This window comes from Jaculus jaculus, chromosome 1 (assembly GCF_020740685.1).
Source record: "Jaculus jaculus isolate mJacJac1 chromosome 1, mJacJac1.mat.Y.cur, whole genome shotgun sequence".
NCBI lineage: Eukaryota > Metazoa > Chordata > Mammalia > Rodentia > Dipodidae > Jaculus > Jaculus jaculus.
Genome location: NC_059102.1, coordinates 52,515,304 through 52,525,952, shown reverse-complemented (window position 1 = coordinate 52,525,952; position 10,649 = coordinate 52,515,304). Strand labels below are relative to the sequence as shown.

The window sequence follows — 10,649 nt, the reverse complement described above, 5'->3', positions numbered from 1 at the left end:
GCTTGGGCTGGAGAGATGGCTTAGTGGTTAAGCACTTGCCTGTGAAGCCTAAGGACCCTGGTTCGAGGCTCAATTCCCCAGGACCCACGTTAGCCAGATGCACAAGGGGGCGCACGCATCTGGAGTTCATTTGTAGTGGCTGGAGGCCCTGGCATGCCCATTCTCTCTCTCTCTCTGCCTCTTTCTCTATCTGTCTGTCGCTATCAAATAAATGCATAAAAATAAACAAAAAAATTTTTTTAATTTTTAAAAATGCATGTGCCACCACACCTAACTATGAATTGGTATATCTTTAATGCCCCAAATAAGTTTCAAATTAAGATGTTTTCATAGTGTGCAATCATAATCCAAATTACAAATGTGCTTCTAGTCCCATTTCTTTTCTAAAAGCAGTTAAAATTTAAAGTTACAAATTACATGTGAACATGTTGGGTCATGATATGCAGAGACATTTATCCTACCCATAACTGAGGGCTAACTCCACAATGCATGACCCATATACCTCGACAAGGAGGGGCTAAAGGTGGGGGTAAGTCATGGATGAGCCTAATAATGGTACCAAACTGACTGTATTTGCTGAATACAAAACTAATTAATTAAAAAAAAAACAAATTACCTGTGAAATACTTATGGAATTGTATATATTTTACAAATGGCATAATTAGTACATAAAATTTATTCCAATGTGCAACAATCTCCAGTCTTTTAAAGTTAAGTGGTTCACTTGAAAGAAAAACTGTTTTAAATTAAACAGAAGACTTTTTCTTAAACTACTTCTATTTTAAATATTGGATATAGTTTCCTATACTGTCCTTTTAATTAAAGCTGTCCTGTAGTAGTCAAAAAATTCAAAACTTAGGCTGGAGAGATGGCTTAGTGGTTAACCGCTTGCCTGTGAAGCCTAAGGACCCCGGTTCGAGGCTCGGTTCCCCAGGTCCCACGTTAGCCAGATGCAAAGGGGGCACACGCGTCTGGAGTTTGTTTGCAGTGGCTGGAAGCCCTGGCGTGCCCATTCTCTCTCTCTCCCTCTGTCTTTCTCTCTGTGTCTGTCCCTCTCAAATAAATAAATAAAAAAAAAAATTCAAAACTTTATTTTTTAATTAAATTTTTTTTCTGTTTTATTTATTTATTTGAGAGGGACAGACACAGAGAGAATGAGGCCGATAGAGAGAGAGAATGGGCACACCAACTTGTTGATTAGAAGATTTGTTATTTATTTATTTATTTATTTATTTATTTATTTATTTGAGAGCAACAGACAGAGAGACAAAGAAGCAGATAGAGAGAGAGAATGGGTGCACCAGGGCCTCCAGTCACTGCAAACGAACTCCAGACATGTGTGCCACCTTGTGCATCTGGCTTATATGGGTCCTGGGGAATTGAGCCTTGAACTGGGGTCCTTAGGCTTCACAGGCAAATGCTTAACCACTAAGCAATCTCTCCAGCCCAAAAGTTTATTTTTTAAATAGGAATTAAAATAGGAAACAAGTTCTTGGGGAAGACCTTGATTTTTAAATATAAGGAAATTAAATGGAATATTTTAAAAACAAAGGCTTACTCATTCAAATGGTGCTGTCTTCTTCAAAGCAGTGACAGCAAGAAAGCACTCCTTTACTAAAGGATGCAGCGATGTGTAAGACGCTCTGCAGAAGCACAGCCTCTGCTCTCAGAGAGCTGTCAAGTGATTGGACTTTGCTTACTGGTTGAGGTGGGCGACACTGAGATGTGAACATAGCTTCTGTGCAATTAAAGTGATGAACCTGATTTTCTTGCATAGTTAGTCGCCACATCTCATGGCATCTATGAAAAAGTCTAGAAACATAATTTTGTAGCATTGCTGAAGTAAGTATTGCTCCCAAGGGAGCTCCTTTGAAGACCAACTCTCATTGGGATGTTATGGTGTGACATACTTATTTTTTAAAAAGTTCTACAACTCAATATTTGTATCTCATATATTTTACTATTTTAGTGGTTATCAAAACCTCTCAGAAAAGGGGTAGAAAAAGGTAGAAAGGAAATCTGTCATTTTGCTATTTTCCCATAGCAAGGAAAATATTAACACACAGAAATGGAAACTGGTGATTATATATGTAAAGTATAAATGTCCACATTCCTGCTTTTGGGCAAGAGACTGTAGTGCTCCATCCATCCTGACCATCCAGGCAGTAACTCAGCCCGAAATCCACTCCAGACACACATTCTGCCCCCAAATATAGTTCATGCTACCATTTGGAATTTACAATGACTAACAAAAAGAAGGCAAGAGACAGTAAAATCTTTGATCTTAAGGCCAAGTGACTTTCAAGGCCACCAGCCAACTAACGCACGCTTACATTCTAGGGTAGTCTAAGGCGTGTTTCTATGGGAAGTGAATCATCAGCAAATGAAAACCAGCAGCAGTTACTGCTAACTGAAAATATTTCACTTTCTGTTAGCTTCTCTTCACAATGCTAGTCAGTCCCTGTCACTTAAATTAATTCCAAAAACAGGCTTTGGCCTATCAACATTTATCCAAAGCACTGTGAGCGACAAGTCTATGGTTAACTTACTACATGATATTTGGTGGGGTGCTCCTATCGAAGAGCGAGGGAGAACACCAACTGTTTTATAGCTCTATATAAATATCAAAGGAGAATAATTAGCTTGGTAATGAGTTATAATTTTTAAAAGATCAGGAAAAACAGACAGACATTTATAAGCAAGCTCCTCTGTAAAATCAAGCTTCAATCTTACTGTCATGGGGTCCAAACCAACCAAATGAAAGCAACTTTTTATTGAACCGAGTCTTTCTCCTGCATATTTCCTTGGTTGTGGTCATCTAATGCCATGTCCAGTGCCAGGCCTTGCCCTGGGAGAGCTGCTGTTCTTCGTCAGGTCACACACGTCTCTCTTCATTTCCCCTAAACTCATTAAGGAGAACACTTGGAAACAGGACACTTGAAGATTTTGTCACACTGGAAGAAAACTCCTATCTAATATATTGGGGAAATAAGCTCAACTACTAAGCACTGATTTACTATAATAGCTTTCCACTTTTACAGTGCACTATATAAAGGCTTAAAAGAACAAAAACAATCTTTCACTGTCCTCTCTCCACATTGCTATTGAAACCCTTGGTCACCAAGTTGACATGACACCAGATGTAGCGCAGAAGACGATTTGAGTGATCATGTGCTCCGTGTCTTATACAGAGAGGACTCAAGTCACAATGTCAGATTTTATTCCTAAATCAACCCATAATGGTTGTTATTACCTTCTTTGACACTAAAAGATTTGTTTTAAGGAAACTAGGTACGTGGTTTATAAATAACCATATAGCAAGCAACTGTCTAATATGTTTGTCTAAAGGCTCTCTCCTATTACTTTTCTTTTTATCTTATAATATGTACAGATTTGTGTGTGTATTTTCTGAGGTAGGGTTTCACTCTGGCTCAGGCTGACCTGGAATTAACTATGTAGTCTCAGGGTGGCTTCGAACTCACAACGATCCTCCTACCTCTACCTCCCGAGTGCTGGGATTAAAGTCGCGCACTACCATGCCTGGCTACAGTTTTATTTTTAATACAAAGTCAGATTTATTTTTTTTTTACACTGAGAAGCACTTCATATATTCATGATTGGCTATAACACTGTTAAAACTATCCACACTGAAAACATTTCCATGTACTAATAAGGAATACCAAGCGTATCCATCGCCATTTGAATAGCTGTGAATTTATGTCCTGTTACTTTTATAGTTGGTACTTGAATACCTGCTAGAAATAAAGTGTGTATGGCAGGGGGGGAGCTCCCAGAGATCTTAATTGCAAGGGTGTCACTGTCCTACCTATTAATGACAAAACCAAATTGACTTCATTTTAGATTCTTTCCCACTAAGCATTTGCAGTCTGTATAATTTCAGAGCAAACATTTCTATTATACTATGGAAAAGGCATAAACTTCTAATAGAAGGGTATACATTTCTAATTGAGGACAGCAGATTAATCAGAACTGACAAAATTAAAGCTAGAAGTCTGAAAAGTGTGTTTCTAAAGAACAAAACTGCCATGAAGAAATTAGATACTTACTCAAAAATCTAAGTTCCTGAACTTGCTCTTGACAATATTTCATTAGAAAATCATGTCAAATAAAATTTCAAAGCTACTAACTAATGACGTAGAATTTTCATTATACATCACTTCAAAGAGAAATATTTCACAGTGGAAAAAAGACAAAGTCATAATGCTTCACACTGAGCCAATCATGAAGGTAGTGTGTCATTTAAAATGATAGGCAATGGCCTCAAACTTGCTGTGATCCTCTTGTCTCACTCAGCCTCCTGAGTTCTGGGATTACAATGTGTGCGATCATATTTAGCCTTGTCTCATAGTCTCATATTCTCCCTCTCTCCTTCTCTCTCTCTCTTGAGACAGTCTTAAGCCTGAAACTTGCTTTGTAATGCAGACTGACTTCAAACTCATGGTGATCCTCCCATCTGCTAGAATTAAAGATGTGAGCCACTGTGAAAAAAAATAAAAAATAAAAAAATAAAATGATAGGCAAATACCAGCTTCATTCACTGAGTGGAAATGCTAAAAAGTGATGAATGCCCCTAACCCTTCTTAAATTCCATGTGCAATGTCTGTACCCAAAATTAATAATATATATTTTAACTTCTCAGGGAAATTGATTACTAAAATTAAGCTTTAAGACTATGTTTATAAGTAATTGATTTAAAATCTACATACCATTCTATTCCAGGGTTTTAAATAATCAATCTTTTCCCTAAGCTCACAGCACCCACCCCAACCATGCCCTCCTTCCCTTCTTCTCTGAAGTAAAAGGGGATTGCACAGGCTTATGGCTTACTTGGCAATTGCTTTGAAACCTCACGGTTCAGCACCACCTCTGAGGATGGCAATCCCATACATAACCTGAAGTTTTACACTTACAGCACTAAAGGCAACGTGTAGAAAGAAGCCAAAATGCGGTAACTTACATTTCAACCTCCTCGAGTTCCAATGTCACAGATATAAAGAGATGGAGAAAGAACTGCTTGTAGAACTTTAAATATCTATTGAACAGAATGTGTGAGTCCATATGAAAAATAACTAAAAAAGCATTTTTCTTGTTTTATAGTTATGTTCTACATGCACACCTTTACAAATTGTGTGTCTTTAATGTAAAAGCTGGAGATCACCAATTTGGATAAGCTATGGCTTTTTTTTTTTTTCTTTTTTTTTTTTGAGGTAGGGTCTCACTCTAGCTCAGACTGACTTGGAATTCACCGTGTAGTCTCAGGGTGGCCTCGAACTCATGGTGATCCTCCTACCTCTGCCTCCCAAGTGCTGGAATTAAAGGCATGCGCCACCACGCCCATCTAAACTACGGCTTTTATGACAGCCTATTTTACAGCGTGCACAAGTTTGTAGTAATCCTAGCATCATTTTGAGCTCTGTTCAGTCCTGTATTTGTGCCTGCATCTCGGAAGTGAGGCTGGCAAAGCTCTTCAACACAGAATACTTTTATGGCCCTCCCAATTTGCCATGGTTTACACAACACAGAACCCAATCCATCAGCATTTCAGTCAGTAAGCATTTTTGTTTCCAATATTACAAATTCCAACAAAATTACAATATTCCAACAATATTACAAAAAGCCCTTAAGTAAGGTTATTTTTAAAAAATTACTCTATTGACTATGACAGAATTTACCCCTTTCAAATGTAGAAAATGGCTCTTGGCTTCCTCTCACAACAGGACATGGTTTTATGAATTCAGAATAGAGAAGAGGGAACCCAAGCCAGCCGCCAGACCTAAGACAGAAACAATCCAGATAGAGCCAGTCTTGGTTGGTGCACATGTTTAATTCCAGCCCTCGGAAGGCAGAGGTAAGAGGATCGCTGTGAGTTCCAGGCCACCCGAGACATAGTGAATTCCAGGTCAGCCTGGGCTAGAGTGAGACCCTGCCTAGAAAAAACAAACAAACAAACAAACAAACAAAAAAAGACAAAAACAAGATAGAATACATCCACACATCCCCAAATACATTCCACACAGTTCCACCAGGAGACAGCTGCTCCGCTCCACATACTTTTCTCTGTCCTTGGAAGTGAGTTTTTCAATTAGTTCTTATAGTGGCACCAGTTCTCATCTGTCAATAAGGTTGAACTCCTAGACAAAATAAATAAATAAATAAATAAATAAAGTATGTGAAAGATGTATAAAGATGTGCTTCCTCTTGAAGTTGGATCACAGGGCTGAAGGGCTGGTGGTAAATGTGAGTGTAAACCCTGAAGTGTCCTTTGAGAATCATTTTTGCCACTGACATGAAATTCTTTGGAAATGGAACACTTTTTTTTTTTTGGTTTTTCGAGGTAGGGTCTCACTCTGGTCTAGACTGACTGGAACACCAATATTTTTGTTGTTGTTGTTGTTTGTTTGTTTTTTTAGGTAGGGTCTCACACTAGCTCAGGCTGACCTGGAATTCTGAAATTCACCATGTAGTCACAGGCTGGCCTCAAATTCATGGCGACCTCTGCCTCCTGCATGCTGGTATTAAAGGCGTGCACCACCACACCTGGCTTGGAATACGAGTTTTTAATGGAAGTAATGTTTCATTGTCTCCTGGTCTTGAACCCATGTCATCAGGTAATCAGTATATTTCGGTGCAGAGCACTTGATGCGGTTCTTAGTGTTTGTTCCATCTGCCCAGTGATACTCATGTTTTAGTTTAGCTGATGTCATGGGACAGCTCTCCTCTGTGCAGGAGCCCATGATGGTACCGACAGCATTTTGATCTGATTGAAGAAGTCCACCATGTTAACTGCCACTCATTCGCTTCTGTCTTCCCCCTCAGGAAGCATGACAGCCATGCGGAGGTTGCCACTTCCAAGTGTGGCTTCTGCTTGTTTTAGGAGCTCACACTGGTGAGACCCCCGTGGGGATGTGCTTCCTAGGTTTAAACATTTTAGAAGAGTGACTGTCACTGCAAACCGAGGCAGCCATCAATGTCCCTCATCCTCCCCAACCAGAGCATCTGCCAGCTCTGCAGGCCAAGGAAAAGCCATTTATTTCTTTTTTGAGATAGGTTCTCGCTTTAGCCCAGGCTGACCTGGAATTCACTCTGTAGTACTGGGTAGTCTCAGGCTGGCCTCGAGCTCACAAAGCTACCTCTGCCTCCTGAGTGCTGGGACTAAAGGTGTGTGTCACCATGCCTGTCTCTAAGAGATTTAGAACAGGACCTACGACGTCCTTCATCCTTCATGACTTAAGAATTTTATTTTTTCTGAATTTCAATGGATTCTTGTTTCCCCACTAATATCACTGAAGCAGGCATGAAAACATTTTATATATAGAAAGAGAGGGAGAACAAATGTATAAATGTAAATAAATGTAAGATATGTAAATATATATTCCACACTATCTGGCAGTATCACTCTCTATTGAAAATTAGTGGTGCCCCAATGAAGAGCCCAATTATGCCATTGAAACAGGTAGGCACAAGCTAAGAAACTGGGACCAACTGCTACATTAGATCTGATATGTCAAACTCAGAAGGGAAATGTGGATTGGAAACTTTCATTGTGAGGCAAAGAATGGGAGATGATTCATTTATTCTGTGATTTAATTTGGAAAGTGGAAATATTGGAATGGAAACAGTTTTTATTTCTGGGAAATGAAACAGAAAGAGATCAGTAACAGCATCCATGAGAACACCCAGCCTGTTACCCACAAAAGCAAAGGTCTTCTTTTATTTGGATTTGAATCATTACTCCCCCAGGGGAAAAAAAAAGTTTCTAATTAAGTTTGCAGTTCCCTTAGAATTGCATGTTACTTAACACTATTACATTAACTTTAATATTTACTTATTTTAATGTATGTTAGCTAACTGTACCACATGTGTGTTATATTCAGTGTGTATATATATGTATGCATGTATATATCTATCGATGATTTTTTAAAAACATCTATTTATTTGGGAGAGAGTGATAGTGGAGAGTACAGGCATGCTAAGGCCGCCTGCTGCTGCAAACTCCAGACACACGTGCCACTTTTTCTGTCTGGCTTTAAGTGGGAACTAGGAAATTGAACCCCAGGCCATTATGCTATTCAAGCCAGTGCCTTTAACCACTGAGTCATCTCTCCAGCCTCTATGTATGCATTTAATGTTTATGTTTAGGGTTTTTACTTGTGAAAGAAGATAATTTCGAGTTCAAAACTGAGTTTCACAGGACAGGTTGGTAAGGCGAGTATCTACCTTCTTGGGCCTGGCTTTCTCTCAGCCTGTTTAGAAACACAGGTCAGATGCTTGGGTTTTGTTGTCACCATGCCTTTCTTGGAACCTTGGATTTCTCTCTATTGCCATGACCTAAATTTTTCCCTTTCCTGTTGAGTATGGCAGTAAGTATGTATCACACATGCCTGTCTCTTGCCTAGACCAGGTTCTATGCAGGAAAAGATGTCTCATTTAGCTCAGTACCCTGTGTGCTTGGCACATGGCAAATACTTAACACATTTTTTTGAAGAATGTATAGATTCTTTGCACTTGCAAGACCTTTGCAGTATCCTGAATGATTTTAGAAGATGGTAGATTAAGGGAATTTGGAGTCACTACAGGTTTTCTGTTTTCCATAGCCATGTGTATCATGTCTCACTTTGTGCCTCACCTCTTTTGTTGAAGGCAAACACAAATCTACTTTCCTTTCTTTCTCTCTTTATTTCCTTCCTTCCTTCCTTCCTTCCTTCCTTCCTTCCTTCCTTCCTTCCTTCCTTCCTTCCTTCCTTCCTTCCTTCCTTCCTTCCTTCCTTCCTTCCTTCTTTTCTTTTCTTTTCTTTTCCCTCTCTCTCTCTCTCTCTCTTTCTTTCTTCTTGTTTTAGAGAGATAGAGAGGGAGAATTGATGTACCAGGGCCTCATCCACTGAAATTGAACTCCAGATGCTTGGGCCACCTAGTGGGCATGGGTGACATTGCACTTGCCTCACCTTTGTGCGTCTGGCTTACTGGGATCCAGAGAGTCAAACATGGGTCTGTAGGCTTCTCAGGCAAGTGCCTTAGCTGTGAAGCCATTTCTCCAGCCCTTTCTTTTTAAAAATTATTTTATTATTAATTAATTTGTTTGTTTGTTTATTTATCTATTTGAGAGTGAGAGGAAGACAGAGACAGAGATAGTATGAGTATAGGCATGCCAGGGCCTCCTGCCACTGCAAACGAACTCTAGACACATGCATCACCTTGTGTGTATAGCTTTATGTGGGTACTGGGAATTGAACCCAGACAGTCAGGCTTTGGAGGCAAGTACCCGTAGCCTCTGAGCCATTTCTCCAGCCCCACAAATTTTTCTTAATATATATATCTGTAAAGGAGATCACACTGAGCTTTATGAAAATTTAAGCCTTATTGTAACCATGGACTTTAGTTAACAATTCATGTCTGCCCTTCTCTTCTGAGAGGCAGTTTGTGACAAGAGAGGAAAGAGTGAGAATGAAGATGCTAGTGGCCTGAAGCAGAGGCAGAAAAGGGACAGCTGGGGACACAGGCCTGGCCTTGTTTACATTTTTGTGTCACCCCCATCCCATTAGACTGCTCTTTAATTCTTTTCAAAGGGTTCTTTAGGCAACGAGAGCCCAAAGCCATCTTCCTTTCCAGATTTGGGCTTTGTAAAGATAATATCTAAGTAATCAATGTGTAATTCTGATAATGAACATAGAAATGATCCCTGAGAGTCTAGTTTTTGAGGTGTAATTCTAGATAAGGATGGACTTTAATGGTGGAAATGACAGATAGGCAAAAAAGACGGTACTGTCAGCATCTGTGGATAATTTGAGGGACCTCAGGGCCTTTTGGTAGACTTTAAATCACCCAAAGCCTGTCATCATAGAAGGTCAGTCCCATATGATGTTGTGTCACTAGAAAGTAAGTAGCGTGAAAAATTAATGAAAGGAAAAAATCAATAAAGAAGAGAACAACAGGGGGCTGGAGATATAGGTCAGTAGATAAGGCGCTTGCCTGCAAAGCCTAATGATCCAGGTTCAATTCCCTAGTACTGTCATGAAGTCAGATACACGAAGTGGTAATGCATCTGGAGTTTGTTTGTAGCAACTTGAGGCCCTGGTGCACACATTCTCTCTCTCTCTCTCTCTCTCTTGCTTTTTCTCTCTGCCTGCAAATAAATAAGTTAAAAAATTTTAACTAGTTTTCAGGGCTGGAGAGATGGCTTAGCAGTTAAGCACTTGCCTGTGAAGCCTAAGGACCCCGGTTCGAGGCTCGGTTCCCCAAGTCCCATGTTAGCCAGATGCACAAGGGGGTGCATGTGTCTGGAGTTCATTTGCAGTAGCTGGAAGCCCTGGAGCGCCCATTCTCTCTCTCTCCCTCTATCTGTCTTTCTCTCTGTGTCTGTCGCTCTCAAATAAATAAATAAAAAATGAACAAATTTTTTTTTTTAAAAAAAAATTTTAACTAGTTTTCAAAAGAAGAGAACAAGCCAGGCTTTGGTGGTGCACACCTTTAATTCCAGCACTCGGGAGGCAGAGGTAGGAGGATTGCTGTGAGTTCAAGGCCACCCCGACACTACGTAGTGAATTCCAGGTCAGCAGGTCAGCCTGAGCTAGAGTCAGACCCTACCTTGAAAAAGGAAAAAGAAGAAGAAGAAGAAGGAGGAGGAGAAGAAG

General features: G+C 39.8%; 1 pseudogene; it reads right to left on the bottom strand.

Moving 5' to 3' along the window:
• Nucleotides 1–1,562: 1,562 nt before the first annotated feature.
• Nucleotides 1,563–6,986, bottom strand: LOC101595803 (annotated as a pseudogene).
• Between the last annotated feature and the right edge of the window lie 3,663 nt (nucleotides 6,987–10,649).